The sequence below is a fragment of the Tursiops truncatus genome, chromosome X, assembly GCF_011762595.2.
Source record: "Tursiops truncatus isolate mTurTru1 chromosome X, mTurTru1.mat.Y, whole genome shotgun sequence".
Taxonomy (NCBI): domain Eukaryota; kingdom Metazoa; phylum Chordata; class Mammalia; order Artiodactyla; family Delphinidae; genus Tursiops; species Tursiops truncatus.
The window spans coordinates 14321555-14344252 of record NC_047055.1 but is presented as its reverse complement, the minus strand read 5'-3'; the positions used below and the strand labels follow the sequence as shown (position 1 = coordinate 14344252).

Below are 22698 nucleotides of genomic sequence, written 5' to 3'. Positions count from 1 at the left end.
AATGGCTTAAAGACTTAAATATAAGACATGACACCATAAAACTCCTAGAAGAGAACATAGGTAAAACATTCTTTGACATAGGTTGTACTAATGTTTTCTTAGGTCCGTCTCCCATGGCAAACATTCTCTGATATACATTGTACCAATGCTTTCTTAGGTCAGTTTCCAAAGGCAATAGACATAAAAGCAAAAATAAACAAATAGGACCTAATCAAACTTTAAGCTTTTGCACAGCAAAGAAAACCATAAACAAAACCAAAAGGCAACCTACGGACTGGGAGGAGATATTTGCAAATGATGCAACCAACAAGGGCTTAATTTCCAAAATATATAAACAGCTCATAGAACTCAATAACAAAAAAACCAAACAATCCAAACAAAAAATGGGCAGAAGACCTAATTAGACATTTCTCCAAAGAAGACATACAGATGGCCAACAGGCATATGAAAAGATGCTCCACATCACTAATTATTAGAGCAATTCAAATCAAAACTACAATGAGAGTACACCTCACACTGGTCAGAATGACCATCATTAAAAAGTTGACAAATAACAAGTGCTGGAGAGGGTGTGGAGAAAAGGGAACCCTCCTACACTGTTGGTGGGAATGTAAGTTGGTACAGCCACTATGGAGGACAATACGGAGGTTCCTCAAAAAACTAAAATTAGAATTAGAGTTCTGTCCAGATATATGCCCAGGAGTGGGGTTGCTGGATCATATAGCAACTCTAATTTGAAAAGATACATGCACCCCAATGCACTATTTATAATAGCCAAGACATGGAAGCAACCTAAATGTCCATCAACAGATGAATGGATAAAGAAGATGTGGTATATATATATATATACACACACACACACATATATATATGTATATATATACATATATATACACACAATGGAATACTACTCAGCAATAAAAAAGAACAAAATAATTCCATTTGCAACAACATGGATGGGCCTAGAGATTATCATACTAAGTGAAGTGAGTCAGAAAGAGAAAGACAAATACCGTATGATATCATTTATATGTGGAATCTAAAATATGACACAAATGAAATTATTTATGAAACGGAAACAGACTCACAGACATACAGAACAGAGTTGTGGTTGTGAAGGGGGAGGGGGGGTGGGAGAGGGATGTATTGGAAGTTTGGGATTAGCAGATGCAAACTATTACATATAGAATGACTATAAACAACAAGGTCCTACTGTGTAGCACGGGGAGCTATATTCAATATCCTGTAGTAAACCACACTTGAAAAAAATATGAAAAAGAATATCTATCTATATATCTGTCAACCTATCTATAGATATATATATATCTGAATCACTTTGCTGAACACCAAAAACTAATACAACATTGTAAATCAACTATATTTCAATAAAAAAATTATAAAAAATTAATTTCTTTGAATTTTCTATTTTAAAAGTCTTACAAATTTGCATTCTATACCACAGTGTAGTCCTGTTTATTTTGTTATTGCTTTTTTTACACAGCAACCAGCCAAGTGGGGTTTATTCGGTAAATACAAGCCTGACTCAATATTTTAAAATCAATATAATGCATCATGTCAATAATCTTAAGAAGAAACACAAAATTGCATCAATTGATGCCAAAAAATTGGATAAAATTCAATAACCAGTCATGATAAAAATTTTCAGCACACTGGGAGAGAAGGGAACTTTGTTAACCTGATAAAGGGCAGCTACAAAAAGCCTATAGTTAATATCATGCTTAATGGTGAAAGACTGAATGCTTTCCCCCTAAGATGGAGAGCAAGGCAAGGCTGTCCATTCTCATCACTTCTATTCAACATTGTATTGGAAATCCTGGCCAATAGAAATTGAAAGGTCCCTGTTTGCATACAAGATGAGAAGGTGTACAGGGCTGGCTGGAGATGGCAGGCAGGCCTTACTCTTCTGTAAGACGTGGTCAAATTGGCTTATGGTGGGAGGGGGGCTTTGGCGTTGGGGAAAACCAGGCCTGCCTAGAGGTTTACTCCCACAAGGCTGCTCTGGGGCTTCTGCATCTTCTAGGGTTGTGGGGAAGCAGAAACAAACTCTTAGAGCCCCTGTAGCACAGAGAATATGCTGTATCTCTGGGACCAGCAGTGGGCCAGAGCGGGTGATAATCACACACTGATGACATCAGGAGGGCTGTATCTTGTTGCTGACAATGGGGACGTAGCCTTCGGTGATGCTTTACTTCTTGAGGTTAACAGAAAACAGCCCTGCAGGGAGTTTTAATGGAAGACTTCAATGGCACTACTGGAGTTGTAGAGGATGAGGATGGTGATACGCTGACCACTGCTCTTTCCTGCTTCTCAAAATCTCTGGAGAGTGTGGGGAGGGGCGGGGCCAGGCGTCCTGCTGGTGATGTGGGTGGCACTCCTCCTCCAGGGAGTGCCCAGAACCTGCCCCCTCGCTTAGCAGGATCCTGCAGGCGCTTGGCAGTCTGCCCAGTCCCGAAGCAGTTTACACCTGCTGGGTCCTAGCACGTCTTTTAGATGTTCGGGCCCAGGCCTGAGAGACTGGAGGAGCATCCAGTTTATTTTCATTTATACTCTTTTTCATCCAAAGGCAGGCCGGAGAGAGGTGGTCACGCAGTGGTGAAACACAAAACTTTTACTCAAGCTCTGGTTACTTCCAACCATGACCATTCTCTCTCTTACTACCTCCCTTCTTCTGGTCCTCTTCTCAAAAATGGTGCCCCTTCTGATCGTGTTGTCCTGTTTTCCAAATCTTTACAGGGATGTCTCCAGCTCTTTTGGTCAAGTTCAATCTTTTTTTAAAATAAATTTATTTATTTATTTTTGGCTGCGTTGGGTCTCCGTTGCTGCACGCGGGCTTTCTCTAGTTGCCACAAGCAGGGCTACTCTTCCTTGCCGTGCGCAGGCTTCTTATTCCAGTGGCTTCTCTTGTTGTGAACACTGGCCCTAGGTGCGCGGGCTTCAGTAGCTGTGGCATGCAGGCTCAGTAGTTGTGGCTCACGGGCTTCGTTGCTCCGCGGCATGTGGGATCTTCCAGGACCAGGGCTTGAACCCGTGTCCCTTGCATCAGCAGGCGGATTCTTAACCACTGCGCCACCAGGGAAGCCTCCACATTCAATGTTTTTACTAACAACTCCCCTAATTCTGATCGTTGGTACATTTTCTCCATTCCTTTGTCCTACAACTTTTTCCACCCCTCTAATCCAGGAGTTAACTCTCTAAATTTCGACCTGCCTCTGCTATTGGCCAGTTAGCTGCCTTTGTTCTGTCTTGAATTGCCCCCTGCCAGTCAGCAGAAGATGCAGACCTTTTGGAGCCAGGGAACTTGCACAGAAAGGCCCTTGGGGAGGCGCACACGTCTCAGCATAAACAAATGACCTCTTGTTCTCCAAAGCTCTTGAGACACAAGAGGAAAAATAATACGCTCTTCTACTATCTTTGTCCTATGATACCTACAATACTTTCTAGGTCCAAGTACAGGCACTTTGCATTATAAGACAGCACAAGGAGCAGAAGGTAAGGGCGACAAGGATTCTTACAGAGGTCGCAAAATAAGATCCCTGCCGCTTAGAGAAAGAAAACTTTAAGAATCTTAAGAGCAACCCCCTTTCTTCCCCTCTCCAGTTTTTCCCCCCTTTCTTCCCCCTTCCCCAGACCTGCTCCGTCCAACAGAAATATAACTAGAGCCACATACGTAATTTTAAATGTTCTAGTAGCCACACACAGAAAATAGAGGGAGGGATAAATTAGGAATTTGGGATTAAAAGATGCACACTTATTATAAAATAGATAACAAGGACCTACTGTATAGCACAGGGAACTATATCCAATATCTTATAATAACCTATAATGGAAAAGAATCTGACAAAGAATAGCTATATACACATATGTATCACTGAATCACTGTCTTGTACACTTGAAACTAACACAACATTGTAAATCAACTATACTTAAAAAACTTAAGCCACAAAAAAGAAACAGGTGGAATTAATTTTAATGTTTTATTTAATGCAAGAGACTCCAAATATTATCATTTCAACATGTAATCAATATGAAGTTGGAGAGGTTTTGCATTCTTTTTACCGTGCAAATTCTTTGAAACCTAGTGTACAATGTACACTTACAGACATCAGTTTCGTACTTGCTGCATTTCAAGCGCCGAATAACCACCACACTGGGCAGCAAGGCCCAGGAATTCCCCTCCGCCCACCCTGGCAGCAAGAACTGAAGATGGCGGGGCGGTAACCCTGCTATTGGTACTAAGAGAGGCAAAATCAGGAGGACGCGAGACTCTGATGCTGGGAAGTTGAAACCTCTCAGGCTGCTTCCCTCCTCCCCCGCCCCCCGGACACCGCGAGGCAGCTCTGAAGGCTGCGCGCGCGCGGAACCGCCAGAACCGCGGGAAAGTGCTGGGCTGGGGATGCTGGGAGGACGGAGAGGGAGGTGGGGGGAAGGGTGGAGGGGTGAGGGGCGGTGGAAGGCGCGGCGGGGACCCGCACGCATGCGTGCTCCGCGCGCTCATAAAGCCAGCCAGGCCGTCTAACAACCGGGCTCCGAGCCAATGTCTCGCCCGAACAAGTGGCCTTCCCTGGAGTTCTAGTCCCACCAGCCGGTCTCGGCTCCTCCCTGTCCGTCCACGGTTCTTCCTTATCATTCCCGCTTCTCCCCTCCACTGGTTCCGATCTCGTGCATGGTGTGTGTCCTCAAGCGCTGAACCGGCTCCTAGAATGTGTACTCGTGGTTTCTGCCTGGGAACCAACCTCTGTCGCCTGTGGCCCACCCTCCCCGGGCTCAGGTGGCTGCTGGGGCTGGGGCTGCTCCCGGGGCTTAAGGCCGCCCGCTGCGCGGCTTTTTATCTTCCCGCGTTGGCTCAGGTCAACTTCTTCGAGGCAGACTGAGAGACTGCTACCTGCAAGGTGAGGACTAGAGGGGGGAAGTGAGATGTGAGGGGAGGCTTCGGGTTGCAGTATGGGGCACACCGGGGTCGACCAGTGCTGGGAGCTCTCAGACTCTGACCCAGAATGCCAAAGCCCCCTCTGTGGGTGTGTTTCAGGGTCTTAATCGCTGAGCCTCGCACTTGGCGGATCCGGACCTCTCTTTTTCCCTGATCCTCTTTCCCTCCCTCTTGGCTCCTCCCCCTTCGTCTCTTTTCCTCTAACTCCCTCTCAGCTTCTCCTCCGCCCACCTAACAGCTCCTCCTTCTACGCTGTTCTCTCCGCTCCTAGTCCGCGGTCTCGGGCTTCTTCCTTTCCACTCCCTCTCGACTCCACCCCCTCCCTTCCCCTCTTCCCTCTAGGCTCCGCCCTCCCTCTCGGCCCCGGCCTCTTCCCTTATCTTGGTTCCTTTAGTTAGTTCCTGCTCCTGCTCTGTCCCGCCTACTCCCTCTCAGCCACTCCCCCTCCCCTTGGTTCCTACCTCTACCCCTTCCAATTGGCTGCTCCTCCACCTCTCAACTCCTCCTCCATCATAACTCCTCCCCTCCCCCTCCCGCTCGAAGGTTCTTTCCTCTCCTACTCTGTGTCTTCTCCCTCTCTCCCACTTCCTCTCCCTACTGTCCCCCTTATACTGAATATAATCTGCCTTTCAAGATTCACACACTCACTAGGTCTTCCTTAGATATAGTCCCACCATGTTTCTGTCACCCCTCACTCCTGTGGTCACACACTTTTACCTCCTTAATTCTTGTTAATTCACGTTGGTTTCTCCTGGGCCCTCTCCGCAAACAGCAAGATAATATTGTTTACCTTTCAGACTTGTGAGAATAAAATGAGACAACGTATGAAAAGCACTGACAAAAACACCTGGCACCTGGTAAGCCTTAAATAAATGGTAACCATTATCATTATGAGTTTTCTCTAGCCAGAGATTTCTGGCACAATTCCTCTTCTGCGTGTCCACCAAACCCCAATAATTTTTTGACTCCCTTCCTTGGCAGTCTTGTTTTTGTAACTGTAAACTCACTTTAAAAATTTTTTTTGGCAAGTAATCAATTCAAAAAGTATTAATGAATAGTAAGACTTATTTTCTGACCTCAGTTTGCCCAGTCGAGTGTGTGGGGTAATGTTCTCTTAGAAGGAACCACACAGGCATTACAGAGTTGAGAACAGTGCGAGGTGTGGTTTGACTGTAGACTTAGCCAAGTTGAAAGTTGGGGTTTTTAGAGGCCAGTTCTAGGTGCAGCAAACTTGCTCTTAATCCTGGAGCTTGCCTTTTCCTGTGAGAAGTATTGATGGTGGTGTTTTGAGCCATGATCTTGTGAAACACGTGTAACTAAGAAATAGCATTTAAAAATTACTTTACACCTGCCTTTTCTCTGACTGGTAATACCTAGTGCTGGCTCTTTATTTCAGCAGGCTTCCTAGCAAAGAAATATAATCTTTAACGAATTTCTTTCTTTTCTTTCTTTCTTCCTTCCTTCGTTGGGTCTTTGTTGCTGCACGCTAACTTTCTCTAGTTGCAGTGAGCGGGGTCTACTCTTCCTTGCAGTGTGCGAGCTTCTCATTGTGGTGGCTTCTCTTTGTTGCGGAGCATGGGCTCTAGGTGCGTGGGCTCAGTAGTTGTGGCACATGGGCTCAGTAGTTGTGGCTCGTGGGCTCTAGAGCACAGGCTCAGTAGTTGTGGCACACGGGCTTAGTTCCTCCACAGCATGTGGGATCTTCCCCCGGCCAGGGCTCGAACCTGTGTCCCCTGCATTGGCAGGCGGATTCTTAACCACTGTGCCACCAGGGAAGTCCCAAGTTGAACATTTAAAAAATTGATTTGTGGAAACTCTTAAATAAGGAAACTAGTTCCTTGTTTGTGGCATCCTTTTCCAAGTTTGTCAGTTGTCTTTGGTTTTGCTTATTGTTTTTTTTTTTCTTTTGTCGTTTAGAAAAATTGGCTTTTATTCTATTTGTCAAATTTTTATGACTTCTGAGTTTTGTGCCCTATTTGAGAGATCTTTACCATACCAGCCAAGGTTATAAAATAATTCTCCTATGGTTTTTTTTTTTTTTTTTTTTTTGCGGTACGTGGGCCTCTCACTGTTGCGGCCTCTCCGGTTGCGGAGCACAGGCTCCAGACGCGCAGGCTCAGCGGCCATGGCTCACGGGCCCAGCCGCTCCGCAGCATGTGGGATCTTCCCAGACCGGGGCACGAACCCATGTCCCCTGCATCGGCAGGCGGACTCTCAACCACTGCAGCACCAGGGAAGCCCTCCTATGGTTTCTTATATTACTTCTATGGTTTTAGTTTTAACATTTAAATAAGATTAACATTTTCTGCTGTAATATATGAGAGGAGCCCTCTTAATTTTTTTTTCAGATTGGTGACCAGTTGTCTTAACACCATTTATTGATTAATCTATCTTTTTTCCACTTGAGTTGAGAAACTATGAAGGTTCTTATAAATATAGTAAGCTCCAAATATGTATTTTATTTATTTATTTTTAAATTTTTATTTATTTATTTATATTTATTTTTGGCTGCATTGGGTCTTTGTTGCTGTGCGTGGGCTTTCTCTAGTTGTGGCAAGCAGGGGCTACTCTTTGTTGTGGTGCACGGACTTCTCATTGCAGTGGCTTCTCTTGTTGCAGAGCATGGGCTCTAGGCACGCGGGCTTCAGTAGTTGTGGCGCACGGGCTTAGTTGCTCCGTGGCACGTGGGATCTTCCCGGACCAGGGCGTGAACCCATGTCTCCTGCAGTGGCAGGCAGATTCTTAACCACTGTGCCACCAGGGAAGTCCTGCATTTTAAAATATAATTGAAATCTTATGTACTTTGTCAGTTTGGGGACTCTAGATGAGAACTATTATCTTTAATTATCTGCTGTCCTTTAGAAACCTTTGCCTATTCACCTTTATAAAACTATAACTCATATATGTTGCTATTGCTAAATTTCTGATTAGATTTCGCTAAGTGTAGATACAATTCTCTTGTTTACAGAGTTATAGTAAGGTTATTTACATGTGTTCCCAAGTGTGATAACTTTCCACGTCCTTGTCTTTAAAAAAGAAAAATCTAACCACATGGTATAGATGATAGCAGATGTTCAATCTTTTAAAAAGCAGCATATGAAATTTTGAAAAAGAATTACCCAAGTTCTGCTGTTTTAGTGATTTAAAAATTCCTGTCTGGTAAATTATCAAGAGCACAGCTGAGATCCAGGGAAGTAAGCAAAAGCGTCCTGTGAAGAGCCAGAAGAGATGTTATAATGTTCACGAACTAACTTCATGCTCTCAGACAGTCTTTTTGACATAGGCTTTTTTTTTTGGCCTTGCTGTGCGGCATATGGGACCTTAGTTCTCTGACCAGGGATGAAACCGAGGGCTCCAGCAGTGAGAGCACTGAGTCCTAACCACTGGACCGCCAGGGAATTCCCTCCATTTAAAGTTATTATAGGACTTCCCTGGTGTCGCAGTGGTTAAGAATCCTCCTGCCAATGCAGGGGATATGGGTTCGACCCCTGGTCCGGGAAGATCCCACAGGCCGTGGAGCAACTAAGCCCGTGCGCCACACCTACTGAGCCTGTGCTCTAGAGCCCACGAGCCACAACTTCTGAGCCAACGTGCCACAACTACTGAAGCCCGCACGCCTAGAGCCCGTGCTTTGCAGCAAGAGAAGTCACTGCAATGAGAAGCCTGCGCACCGCAATGAAGAGCAGCCCCCGCTCGCTGCAACTAGAGAAAGCCCACGCGCAGCAACGAAGACCCAACGCAGCCAAAAATAAAACATAAATAAATAAATAAATTTTTTAAAGTTATAAAATATTGGTTATATTCCCTGTGCTGTATGATATATCCTTGCAGCTTATTTCTTTTATACACAGTAGTTTGTATCTGTTAATTCCCTACCCCTATCTTGCCCTTCCCCACATTCCTCTCCCCAGTGGTAACCACTAGTTTGTTCTCTATATCTGTGAGTCTGTTTCTGTTTTGTTATATTCATTCATCTTATTTTTTATTTTTTAATTAATTTATTTTTTTTCTTAGTGGTACGCGGGCCTCTCACTGTTGTGGCCTCTCCTGTTGCAGAGCACAGGCTCCGGACACGCAGGCTCAGCGGCCATGGCTCACGGGTGCAGCCGCTCCGCGGCATGTGGGATCTTCCCGGCACGGGGCACGAACCCGTGTCCCCTGTATCGGCAGGCAGACTCTCAACCACTGCGCCACCAGGGAAGCACCATCTTATTTTTTAGATTCTACATATAAGTGATATCATACAGTATTTGTCTTTTTCTGTCTAACTTATTTTACGAAGCATAATACCCTTCAGGTCCATCCATGGTGTTGCAAATGGCAAAATTTCATTCTTCTTAATGTCCTTTTTCACATAGTTTTAACAAATCTGATCATTTATTGCACACATTGAGGGCTTACCCTATAGCAGATTAGGGGGAAAAAAAGAAGGGAGAAAAGGCATAATGACAGCTGACAGCCAAAATGAAAGAGAAACTCTTTACAAAAAGAAAGGAAACTCTTTACAAACAAGTTTATGTTCTTTGGTAGGGGTGGAGGGGTGTGGGTAGCAGGGGTGTAAATAGTTATCTCTTGCCATTCAGTTTTGGGGCAAATAGCTGTTCTCATCTCATTTGATACTGGAGATGTCACAGAGTCAAAGCAGGTGCAATGATTGATGCTCAAAATGACCCTGAATCATCAAGGAAGGTTAAATTGTGATCGTAATGTTTTGTTTAAGATAGGAAAGAGTGAAGTGTATTTTAGAATAATCTTATAAAAATGGTTACAATAATGCAAAAAAAAGCACTTATGCAGGTAGCTTTGGGCCTAGTTGTGTAGGTCTATTTCTGGGTTCTCTATTGATGTGTTCCATTGGTCTGTGTGCTAGGCATTCGCTTTTCGATGATTAAAGTTGCACACAATTCCCCTGTGGAGTACCATTATCCTAACAGAAAAGTGCGCCTTTTCAAGAAATGCTATCCTTTGGACGGAAGAAACATGACAGTTTAGTTCAGTTGCCAATAAGGAATTTTAGGGTTAATATTTGTATGATTTCAGGATATGAAGTGTTAAATTTTCATTGTTTATTCTTGCTTATTGTTTTCTGATGAACCACATTGGCACTTCATCTTGATAATCTCCTGTAGCTAGACTATGTAAACAAGAGGTTTCATATTAAAAGTATCAGATATTTTATTATCACTTTTTTTGGTAACAGCTTTATTGGAGATCATTCACATACCAAATAATTCACCCACTCTTAAGTGTCCAATTCAATGCTTTTTAGTATACTCATGGAGTTGTGTAACCAGCACTATAACCAATTTTATTATCAGTTTTAAGTGAAGGGTTGTAGATCAGGGTAGTTTTTAGAAAGCTACAGTGGATTTTATTTATTTATTTATTGGCTGCACTGTGAGGCTTGCGGGATCTTAGTTCCCCAACCAGGGATGGAACCTGCATCCCCTGCAGTGGAAGCATGAAGTACTAACCACTGGACTGCCAGGGAATTCCTGCTACAATGGACTTTATACCCCACCTTTTATAACACTGAAGAAGGCAGATTCTTCTGTTTAGTGGTGAAAGCAGTGTGTGTGTGTGTGTCTCTGTGTGTGTGTGTGTCTACTGTAATCATTTTAGGTATGAACTGAAATGTAGAGGAGATAGTGCTGAGAATGATGGCATACTGAAGTCTCTGAAGAAAAGTTTTATTTGTAAGATAAAGTGCTTGTTTTGTGACAGTTGATTTATACAATTTAGTCAAATCTCTTAATATTTTTAATTTTCTTTCTTAATAGTTTTAACAAGACAGAAACGTGTAAAAGTTTGTGTAAAATCTTATGATACAGCAAATGAAAATCAAAAGAAAAAGCTGTCCATCTTTGTCTCTTGTAATAGTCTTTATTTTAAAGTCTTTCTTTCTCTTTTTTTCTGCGGTACGTGGGCCTCTCACTGTCGTGGCCTCTCCCGTTGTGGAGCACAGGCTCCGGACGCGCAGGCTCAGTGGCCATGGCTCATGGGCCTAGCCACTCCGCGGCATGTGGGATCTTCCTGGACCGGGGCACGAACCCGTGTCCCCTGCATCGGCAGGTGGACTCTCAACAATTGTGCCACCAGGGAAGCCCTAAAGTCTATTTTGTCTGATATGAGAATTGCTACTCCAGCTTTCTTTTGATTTCCATTTGCATGGAATGACTTTTTCCATCCTCTCACTTTCAGTCTGTATGTGTTCCTAGGTCTGAAGTGGGTCTCTTGTAGACAGCATATATACGGGTCTTGTTTTTGTATCCATTCAGCCAATCTATGTCTTTTGGTTGGAGCATTTAATCCATTTACATTTAAGGTAATTATCGATGTGTATGTTCCTATTACCATCTTCTTAATTGTTTTGGGTTTGTTATTGTAAGTCTTTTCCTTCTCTTGTGTTTCCTGCCTAGAGAAGTTCCTTTAGCATTTGTTGTAAAGCTGGTTTGGTGGTGCTGAATTCTCCTAGCTTTTGCTTGTCTATAAAGGTTTTAATTTCTCTGTCGAATCTGAATGAGATCTTTGCTAGGTAGAGTAATCTTGGTTGTAGGTTCTTCCCCTTCATCACTTTAAATATGTCCTGCCACTCCCTTCTGGCTTACAGAGTTTCTGCTGAAATATCAGCTGTTAACCTTATGGGGATTCCCTCGTATATTATTTGTTGTTTTTCCCTTGCTGCTTTTAATATGTTTTCTTTGTATTTAATTTTTGACAGTTTGATTAATATGTGTCTTGGCATGTTTCTCCTTGGATTTATCCTGTATGGGACTTTCTGTACTTCCTGGACTTGATTAACTATTTCCTTTCCCATATTAGGGAAGTTTTCAACTACAATCTCTTCAAATATCTTCTCAGTCCCTTTCTTTTTCTCTTCTTCTTCTGGAACCCTTATAATTTGAATGTTAGTACATTTAATGTTGTCCCAGAGTTCTCTGAGACTGTCCTCAATTTTTTCATTCTTTTTTCTTTATTCTGCTCTGCAGTAGTTATTTACACTATTTTATCTTCCAGGTCACTTATCCATTCTTCTGCCTCAGTTCTTCTGCTATTGATTCCTTCTAGAGAATTTTTAATTTCACTTATTGTGTTGTTCATCATTGTTTGTTTGCTCTTTAGTTCTTCTAGGTCCTTGTTAAACGTTTCCTGCATTTTCTCCATTCTATTTCCAAGATTTTGGATCATCTTTACTATCATTACTCTGAATTCTTTTTCAGGTCGTCTGCCTATTTCCTCTTCATTTGTTTGATCTCGTGGGTTTTTACCTTACTTGTTCATCTGCTGTGTGTTTCTCTGTCTTCTCATTTTTCTTAACTTACTGTGTTTGGGGTCTCCTTTTCGCAGGCTGCAGATTCGTAGTTCCTGTTGTTTTTGGTGTCTGTTCCCAGTGGCTAAGGTTGGTTAGGTGGGTAGTGTAGGCTTCCTGGTGGAGGGGACTAGTGCCTGTGTTCTGGATGATGAGGCTGGATATTGTCTTTCTGGTGGGCAGGACCGCGTCCGGTGGTGTGTTTTGGGGTGTCTGTGACCTAATTATGATTTTAGGCAGCCTCTCTGCTAATGGGTGGGGTTGTGTTCCTGTCTTGCTAGTTGTTTGGCATAGGGTGTCCAGCACTGTAGCTGGTTTTTGAGTGGAGCTGGGAGGATGATTCACTTTAATCATCGAAAAGTGAATGCCTGACATACAGACGCAGATGATACAAATAGATGGAGAGATATACCATTCTTGGATTGGAAGAATCAACATTGTGAAAATGACTCTATTACCCAAAGCAGTCTACAGATTCAATGAAATCCTTATCAAACTACCACTGGCATTTTTCACAGAACTAGAACAAAAAATTGCACAATTTGTATGGAAACAAAAGACCCTGGATAGCCAAAGCAATCTTGAGAAAGAAAAACGGAGCTGGAGGATTCAGGCTCCCTGGCTTCAGACTATACTACAAAGCTACAGTAATCAAGACAGTATGGTACTGGCACAGGACCAGAAATATAGATCAATGGAACAGGATAGAAAGCCCAGAGATAAACACATGCACATATGGTCACTTTATCTTTGATAAAGGAGGCAAGAATGTACAATGGAGAAAAGACAGCCTCTTCAATAAGTGGTGCTGGGAAAATTGGACAGCTACATGTTAAAGAATGAAATTAGAACACTCCCTAACACCATGCACAAAAATAAACTCCAAATGGATTAAAGACCTAAATGTAAGGCCAGACACTATCAAACTCTTAGAGGAAAACATAGGCAGAACACTCTATGACATACATCACAGCAAGATCCTTTTTAACCCACTTCTTAGAGAAACGGAAATAAAAACAAAAGTAAACAAATGAGACCTAATGACACTTAAAAGCTTTCGCACAGCAAAGGAAACCATAAAGAAGATGAAAACACAACTCTTGAAATGGGAGAAAATATTTGCAAATGAAGCAACTGACAAAGGCTTAATCTCCAAAATTTACAAGCAGCTCATGCAGCTCAATATCAAAAAACCAAACAACCCAATCCAAAAATGGGCAGAAGACCTAAATAGACATTTCTCCAAAGAAGATATACAGATAGCCAACAAATACATGAAAGAATGCTCAACATCACTAATCATTAGAGAAATGCAAATCAAAAGTACAATGAGGTATCACCTCACACCAGTCAGAATGTCCATCATCTAAAAATCTATAAACAATAAACGCTGGAGAGGGTGTGGAGAAAAGGGAACCCTCCTGCACTGTTGGTGGGAATGTAAATTTATACAGCCACTATGGAGAACAGTATGGAGGTTCCTTAAAAAACTAAAAATAGAACTACCATACGACCCAGCAGTCTCACTCCTGCACATATACCCTGAGAAAACCATAATTCAAAAAGAGTCATGGGGCTTCCCTGGTGGTGCAGTGGTTGAGAGTCCGCCTGCTGATGCAGGGGACGTGGGTTCGTGCCCCGGGAAGATCCCACATGCCGTGGAGTGGCTGGGGCCGTGAGCCATGGCTGCTGAACCTGTGCATCCGGAGCCTGTGCCCTGCAACGGGAGAGGCCACAACAGTGAGAGGCCCGCGTACCACAAAAAAAAAAAAAAGAAAAGAAAAGAGTCATGGACTCATGTTCATTGCGGCTCTATTTACAATAGCCAGGACATGGAAGTAACCTAAGTATCCATTGACAGATGAATGGATAAAGAAGATGTGGCCCATATATATAATGGAATATTACTCAGCCATAAAAAGACATGAAACTGAGTCATTTATAGTGAGGTGGATGGACCCAGAGTCTGTCATACAGAGTGAAGTAATTTAGAAAGAGAAACACAAATACCATATGTTAACATGTATATATGGAATCTAAAAAAAAAATGATCATGAGAAACCTAGTGGCAGGACGGGAATAAAGATGCAGACCTACTAGAGAATGGACTTGAGATCATGGGGAGGGGGAAGGGTAAGCTTGACAAAGAGAGAGTGGCATGGACATATATACCCTACCAAATGTATAACCGATAGCTAGTGGGAAGCAGCCGCATAGCACACGGAGATAAGGCCGGTGCTTAGTGACCACCAAGAGGGGTGGGATAGGGAGGGTGGGAGGGAGGGAGACGCAAGAGGGAAGAGATACGGGGATATATGTATATGTATAGCTGATTCATTTTGTTATAAAGCAGAAACTAACTCACCATTTTAAAGCAATTATACTCCAATAAACGTGTTTAAAAAAAAACAAAAGAAAAAGGTGGATTTCTTTTTTTTAAAATAAATTTATTTATTTATTTTTGACTGCGTTGGGTCTTTGTTGCTGTGCGCGGGCTTTCTCTAGTTGCGGCGAGGGGCTACTGTTCGTTGCAGTGTGCAGGCTTTTCATTGCTGTGGCTTCTCTTGTTGTGGAGCATAGCCTCTAGGCGTGCGGGCTAAAGTAGTTGTGGCTCGAGGGCTGTAGAGCGCAGGCTTAGTAGGTGTGGCTCAAGGACTTAGTTGCTCCGCAGCATGTGGGATCTTCCCAGACCAGGGCTTGAACCTGTGTCCCCTGCATTGGCAGGTGGGTTGTTAACCACTGCACCGCCAGGGAAGCCCAAAAACTGGATTTCTTGAAGAGAGGAATATAACTGAATTATCACCATCAGTGTTGTGTTTGGCATCTGAAATCACATGACTTAATCTTTCACTTCCTTTCAGAAGTAGTTTTAATAACTATTTAATATCTACTGAAATTGTATACTATTTTTTGTGACTTGAGTTTGATTAAAAATCTGAACTTAAATGTATGTAAGATGATGTTAGTATTGCTTGATTTGAAATGCTTTTTAAATCTTTTCCTTAAAAAATATTTATATTTAGGATTATTGATAATATGCCAGTGATATGGTGTCGTGATATGGAAGATGGAAAAAAGTACTGCACACCAGGATTTCCAATAGGATGTTTTATTACCCAACATGGCATATCGAAAGATGCTTGCATTATCCATGTAAGTATTGAGAACTTACTACAGAAATATAAGAATGTTGCTTCATTTACAATTTGCTTTCTATTATAGTCACTTAACAAACATGAATGGGACACCTACCATCTTCTCGGTTTTGGGCTAGGTGTTGGGGATACAAAGACAAGTGGTCCCTGCCCTCTAGAAGTTCACAGTCCTATGTAGGGAGATAGACTTGTAAGCAAATCGCTGTGATAAAATGTTATGTGCTAGGAGACTAAGGGGCAGTGAGGATATAATGGAGGGAATGAAAAAGTATTTGTCAGATGAATGGGTGGGTGAGCATTTCTAGTAGGGAAATCAGTGTGGTCCAAAGCTTGGAAGTCTGAAACAGCATACTGTGATTGGGGGACTGTGAATAATCGAGTGTGTTTGTGACATAAGATTTGTGGTTTGGGGGGGTGCAGGTAGAGATGAAGCGCAGAAGGGGGTTGGGGGAATTCCCTGGCGTTCCAGTGATTAGTACTCCATGGTTCCACTGCAGGGGGCCCAGGTTCAATTCCTGGTTGGGGAACTACGATCCTGCATGTTGAGCCGCAGGGCCAGAAAAAAAGTGGGGGGCGGGTAGGCAGAAGCCAGATCATGGCAGGAGGTCCTGTATGCAATGGTAAGGAAAATAGCATTGAATGCCTGTTATGAGCCAGGAGCAATGTTATATCACTCTATATACAGTGACTAATTTAACCCTTAGAATAGCCCTGTTGCTAGAATCTACTACTGCTGTTTTACAGATGATGAAATTCAATCTCAGAGACGGTAAGGGACATGACTAGGGGCATACCGCTAGTAAGTGGCAGACATAGGACTCCAACTCAGACCTTTTTTATTTTATTTATTTATTTTTATTGGGGTATAGTTGCTTTACAATGTTGTGTTAGTTTCTGCTGTACAGCGAAGTGAATCAGCTATATGTATACATGTATCTCTTTTTTTGGATTTCCTTCCCATTTAGGTTACCACAGAGCACTGAGTAGAGTTCCTTATGCTATACAGTAGGTTCTCATTAGATATCTATTTTATACACAGTATCAATAGTGTATATATGTCAATCCCCGTCTCCCAATTCATTCCACTGCCCCCTTTCCCCCTTGGTATCCATACGTTTGTTTGTTCTCTATGTCTGTGTCTTTATTTCTGCTTTACAAATAGGTTCATCTGTACCATTTTTCTCGATTCCACATATATGCGTTAATATACGATATTTGTTTTTCTCTTTCTGACTTACTTCACTCTGTATGACACTCTCTAGGTCCATCCATCTTGCTAGAAATAACTCAATTTCATTTCTTTTTTATGGCCGAGTAATATTCCATTGTATGTATGTACCACATTTTCTTTATCCATTCATCTGTTAGTGGACATTTAGGTTGCTTCCATGTCCTGTCTATTGTAAATAGTGCTGCAGTGAACATTGGGGTGCATGTGTCTTTTTGAATACACCCAGTAGTGGGATTGCTGGGTCATATGGTAGTTCTATTTTTAGTTCTTTAAGGAACCTCTATACTGTTTTCCATAGTATAGTGGCTGTATCAATTTACATTCCTACCAACTGTGCAAGAGGGTTCCCTTTTCTCCACACCCTCTCCAGCATTTATTGTTTGTAGATTTTTTTGATGGTGGCCATTCTCACCAGTGTGAGGTGATAACCTCATTGTAGTTTTGATTTGCATTTCTCTGATAATTAGTGATGCTGAGCATCTTTTAATGTGCATCTTGGCCATCTGTATGTCTTCTTTGGAGAAATGTCTATTTAGGTCTTCTGCCCATTTGTGGATTGAGTTGTTTGTTTTTTTGATATTGAGCTGCATGAGCTGTTTATATATTTTGGAGATTAACCCTTTGTCAGTTGCTTCATTTGCAAATATTTTCTCCCATTCTGAGGGTTGTCTTTTCGTGTTGTTTATGGTTTCCTTTGCTATGCAAAAGCTTTTAAGGTCCCATTTGTTTATTTTTGTTTTTATTCTCATTACTATAGGAGGTGGGTCAGAAAAGATCTTGCTGTGATTTATGTCAGAGTGTTCTTCCTATGTTTTCCTCTAAGAGTTTTATAGTGTCTGGTCTTACATTTAGGTCTTTTTTTTTTTCTAAACATTTAATTAATTAATTAATTTTATTTTTTGGCTGTGCCGTGTGTTAGTTGTGGCATGCGGGATCTTCATTGTGGGCATGTGGGATCTTTCATTGTGGTGTGCAGGCTTCTCTCTAGTTGTGGCGTGTGGGTTTTCTCTTCTCTAGCTGTGGTGCACAGGCTCCAGGGCACATGGGCTCCGTAGTTTGTGGCACGCGGGCTCTCTAGTTGAGGTGCCTGAGCTCAGTAGTTATGGCCCGAGGGCTTAGTTTCCCTGCGGCATGTGGGATCTTAGTTCCCTGACCAGGGATCGAACCCATGTCCCCTGCATTGTGAGGCAGATTCTTTACCACTGGACCACCAGGGGAGTCCCTACATTTAGGCCTTTAATCCATTTTGAGTTTGTTTTTGTGTATGGTGTTAGGGAGTGTTCTAATGTTATTCGTTTACATGTAGCTGTCCAGTTTTCCCAGTGCTACTTATTGAAGAGACTATCTTTTCTCCATTGTATATTCTTGTCTTCTTTGTCATAGATTAGGTGACCTTAGGTGTGTGGGTTTATCTCCGGGCTTTCTATCCTGTTCCATTGATCTATATTTCTGTTTTTGTGCCAGTACTATACTGTCTTGATTACTGTAGCTTTGTAGTATAGTCTGAAGTCCGGGAGCCTGATTCCTCCAGCTCCGTTTTTCTTTCTCAAGATTACTTTGGCTGTTTGGGGTCTTTTGTGTTTCCATACAAATTATAAAATTTTTTGTTCTAATTCTGTGAAAATTGCCATTGGTAGTTTGATAGGGATTGCATTGAATCTGTAGATTGCTTTGGGTAGTATAGTCATTTTCACAATATTGATTCTTCCAATCCAAGAATGGTATATCTCCCCATCTGTTTGTGTTCTCTTTGATTTCTTTCATTAGTATCTTATAGTTTTTGTTCTAATTCTCTGAAAATTGCCATTGGTAGTTTGATAGGGATTGCATTGAATCTGTAGATTGCTTTGGGTATTATAGTCATTTTCACAATATTGATTCTTCCAATCCAGGAAAGGTATATCTCCCCATCTGTTTGTGTTGTCTTTGATTTCTTTCATTAGTATCTCATAGTTTTCTGCATACAGGTCTTTTGTCTCCTTAGGTAGGTTTGTTCCTAGGTATTTTATTCTTTTTTTTTGCAATGGTAACTCAGATCTTTTTATCTTGGAAGTCTCAATCACACTGTTTTTGAAATCTGTCTTGTGGTTTTCAAACTGCTTTCTACTGGGCCCTAGGGTAATAGAAGTGTCTTGGGGCTGCCATGGAGGCTGAATTGGCATGGAAGGGCTCAACCAGGGCAGCATTGCTTATAATCTGTGTTACATGTGGAGACTTGACGTGGTTCAGCAATGGGGATGAAGGGGGAGACTCGATATGGATCAGCAGTGGGGATGAAGGGGAAGGGAAAGAGAGGAGCAGAGGATGCCTGCCAGGTTTCTGTTTTGGTGTCTAATTGGTGGTGCCCTTAATTGTTTCTTTCCAGAGAAAAGGGCAGTGCTTCTTGAATTTCAGTCATTCATGCACCACCTTGTTGATTTTTGCCACATCTGAGGCACCTTGTTGATTTTTGCCACATCTGAGGCACCTGTATTATCCGTCGTTTTTTTTTTGGCTGCGCCGCACGGCTTGTGGGATCTCAGTTCCCTGACCAGGGATTGAAACTGGGCCCTGGCAGGGAAAGCCCAGAATCGTAACCACTAGGCCACCAGGGAACTCCCTATTTATTCATAATTTAACTTAAATTTATTTAGCAGGAAATTACAGAAATGACAGGCTTAGGGTACTACTTATATATTTTATTCATCTATTTTCAAGTAACTAGATTAAAAAGTAGAGTACAGATTGTTATTTCACCTACTACCTAAAATTACCTCTTATATCCCCAGTGATATGTATTTCTCACAATGGGAAACATTCACATAGGGAATGTGGGAGGAAAAGCAGCAAACAACTGCTTAATTGATAATTCTTTTAAAGTAAGGGAAAAGTGGCAGAAGACAGGAGTTAATGAGTAGGAGAAATTTGCATTAATATAGTCTGTGTTTGATACTCTATATGGAAGTCTATATGGAAATGTTTTTTTTTTTGGCTGCACTTCCCTGCTTGCGGGATCTTAGTTCCCTGACCAGGGATTGAACCCGGGCCCTCGGCAGTGAAAGAACAGAGTCCTAACCACTGGACTGCCGAGGAATTCCCTGGAATGGTTCTTTGGAACTATTTAAAGACCACATCTTTGAAGGTCTGGGAAGAATAAATGGACCAATAGGATGAAAGAGCCCCAGTTGGCCAGAGTAGCAGTAACTTTTATCAACATTTGTGTGTTGCCACCCTAAGATTACCAAGGTTAAGTGAAACCAGCAGTTGTCTTTTGTCATCCCTTTTATATATAGAGGAACGCTTTCTTGAGAATTTTCTCATTCATTTTTATTTTAAGGATTTTTTTTTTTTTGGCCACACTGCACCACATGTGGGATGTCAGTTCCCCAACCAGGGATTGAACCCATGCCCACTGCGGTGGAAGCATGGAGTCCTAACCACTGGACCGCCAGGGAAGTCCCTAAGGATATTTATTTTGGATAGATGTTGATGTCCTTCTCCTTCCCCCCTTTACAGGCAGACTTCCTTCCATTGCAAACTTAAAGCTGTAGGGTAGTTTCAGAAAAGTTGTTTATAGTGTTATAGTGTAATTCCTCTTTTTTGCAGGACTAATTATATCAGCGATTCTCAAAGTGAGGTCTGGGACTCTCTGAGAACTTTTCAGGGAGTCTGCCAGGTGAAAACTATTTCCATAATAATATTAAGATGTTTTTTGCCTTCTTTACTCTCACTCATTCATGAGTGTACAGTGGAATTTTCCAGAAGCTATGTGAAGTGTGATGATGTCATCACTCTAAAGGCTAATGGAGTGTGTGCTTCTGTACACTTGTGTTTTAAAATTTTCTCATTTTAATTTCTAATTTGATCACTATGGGTAGATATAACCCTCATAAACAAAAACTCTTCAGGGTTTTTCATAATTTTTAAGAGTAGGAGTCCTGAGACTAAAAAAGTTTGAGAACTGCTGAATTAGGTATTTAGAATCAAAGTGGCAAATATGGTTGTCTTATCAATAAAAAGTTTTAAATTCATTAAGTACACTAGCATTGTACGAACACCACCACGATGATTACAAAAGTAATACCTGTTTGGGGACTTCCCTGGTTGTCCACTGGTTGGGGCTCTGAGCTTCCACTGCAGGGGGCCCAGTTTCCATCCCTGGTTGGGGAACTAGGATCCCTGCATGCCGTGCATTGTGGCCAAAAAAAAGGGGAAAAAAAGTAATACATGTTTGTAAAACCCTCATACAACACAGAGGTATAAAGAGTATGAAGTGCAGTCTTCATATAATCCTCCTCAATTTTAATAGATTCTTTTTATGTATATGTAATTTCTTAATCTAAGTGAGATTGTAATATATATATTTTTGTAATCTGCTTCTTTGTCTTTACTTAGAAGTTTATAATGGACTTCCTTCCATGTTCATTTTGTATATTATGTATATATACACACACATATGTATGGAGAGAGGCAATACAAGAATGAGAAAATGATTATACTTTTTAATAGTTTCATAATATTCCATTGTATGGATGGATCGTAATTTTTTATCCATTCCATCATGATTAGCTGTTTTCAATTTTTGTTATTAATGATGCTGCAGTGAACATTCTTTTACCTCTCTGAGTCTCATCTGTAAAATGGGAATAAGGATAGTATATATCACATAGGATTGTTGTGAGGATAAATAGGATAAGACTTGTAAAGTTCTTGGAGCAGTGTCTGACACATAGTAGGCACTCAGTAAATGATAGTTATTATTGTGCGAACCTCTGTGTACTCTTTTCTAATTATGACCTTAGGATAAATTCATATAAGTGTAATTGCTGGGTCAAAGGATATGGACTTTAAAAAAAAACTTTTCGTTGTAAAATACAGATACAGAAAACCATACAGAACAAATATAAAGTGTAATGAATTGTTATAAGGGGAACACCTTTGTAAACCCCAGCCAGATCAAGAAATAGAATTTGGGGCTTCCCTGGTGGCGCAGTGGTTGAGAGTCTGCCTGCCAATGCAGGGGACACGGGTTCGTGCTCCAGTCCGGGAAGATCCCACATGCTGCGGAGCGGCTGGGCCCGTGAGCCACGGCCACTGAGCCTGCGCGTCCGGAGCCTGTGCTCCGCAACGGGAGAGGTCACAAGAGTGAGAGGCCCACGTACCGCCAAAAAAAAAAAAGAAATAGAATTTGGCCAGCCACCCCAGAAGGTATCCATGTGTCCCTACCCAGTTACAACACTCTTCCTTCCCCTAAAATAACCACTATCCTAAGTTTTACCCTAATCACTTCCTTGAGTTTCTTTTATGGTTTTGTCACCCAAGTCTACATCCCTAGATGCTATAGTTTAGACTTGATCATCTTATGTATCTTTTTTCAGTGTTTTTTGTGAGCATTTTCAAATGCACAAACAGTTGAATGAATTATATAGTGGATACTTATAAACCCAGCACCTAGATTCTATAATTAGCATTTTCTGTGTTTGATTTGTCACCTTTCTATCCATTTGTCCATTCCTTTATTATTCATCCAAACAATGGTGCATTTTCCTCTGTCCCTGATTCCTTCAAATTGGTAGATGGATCCAGCGGCTTGATTAGATTCAGGTTTGATCTCTTTGGCAAGATAAAGTAGTGATGTGTTCTTTCATCAGGAGGCACGTGATATCACCAGAATGTGGCACATTTGTTACAATTGATGAATCTTCATTGATATACCATTATCACCCAAAGTCCATAGTTTACATTAGAGTTCACTCTTGCTATTGTACGTTTTATGGGTTTGGACAAATGTATAATGACATGTATTCATTGTTATAATATCATACAGAGTAGTTTCACTGCCCTAAAAATCTTCTGTACTCTGCCTATTCACCCCCCTCCACCTGATGTCTTTTGTTTCTCTCTTTTACTATGATAAGTGGATCCATTAATTCCTTAGAGGTTGCTGAGGCTGAAGAAACAGGAGCTGCGGAGTGAGCATTCATCAACCAGGAAACAAAACCCTTTTCTCTTGCAGTGTCTATCCAGCGCCCTCTACTGATAAAGCTTCATTCAGTGTCAGGTTGCGAAGGAGAAT

General features: G+C 41.8%; 1 pseudogene; it reads left to right on the top strand.

Moving 5' to 3' along the window:
* The first annotated feature begins 4483 nt into the window (after positions 1-4483).
* Positions 4484-22698, top strand: part of LOC109547282 (transmembrane 9 superfamily member 2-like) — an 83131-nt pseudogene continuing 64916 nt past the window's right edge.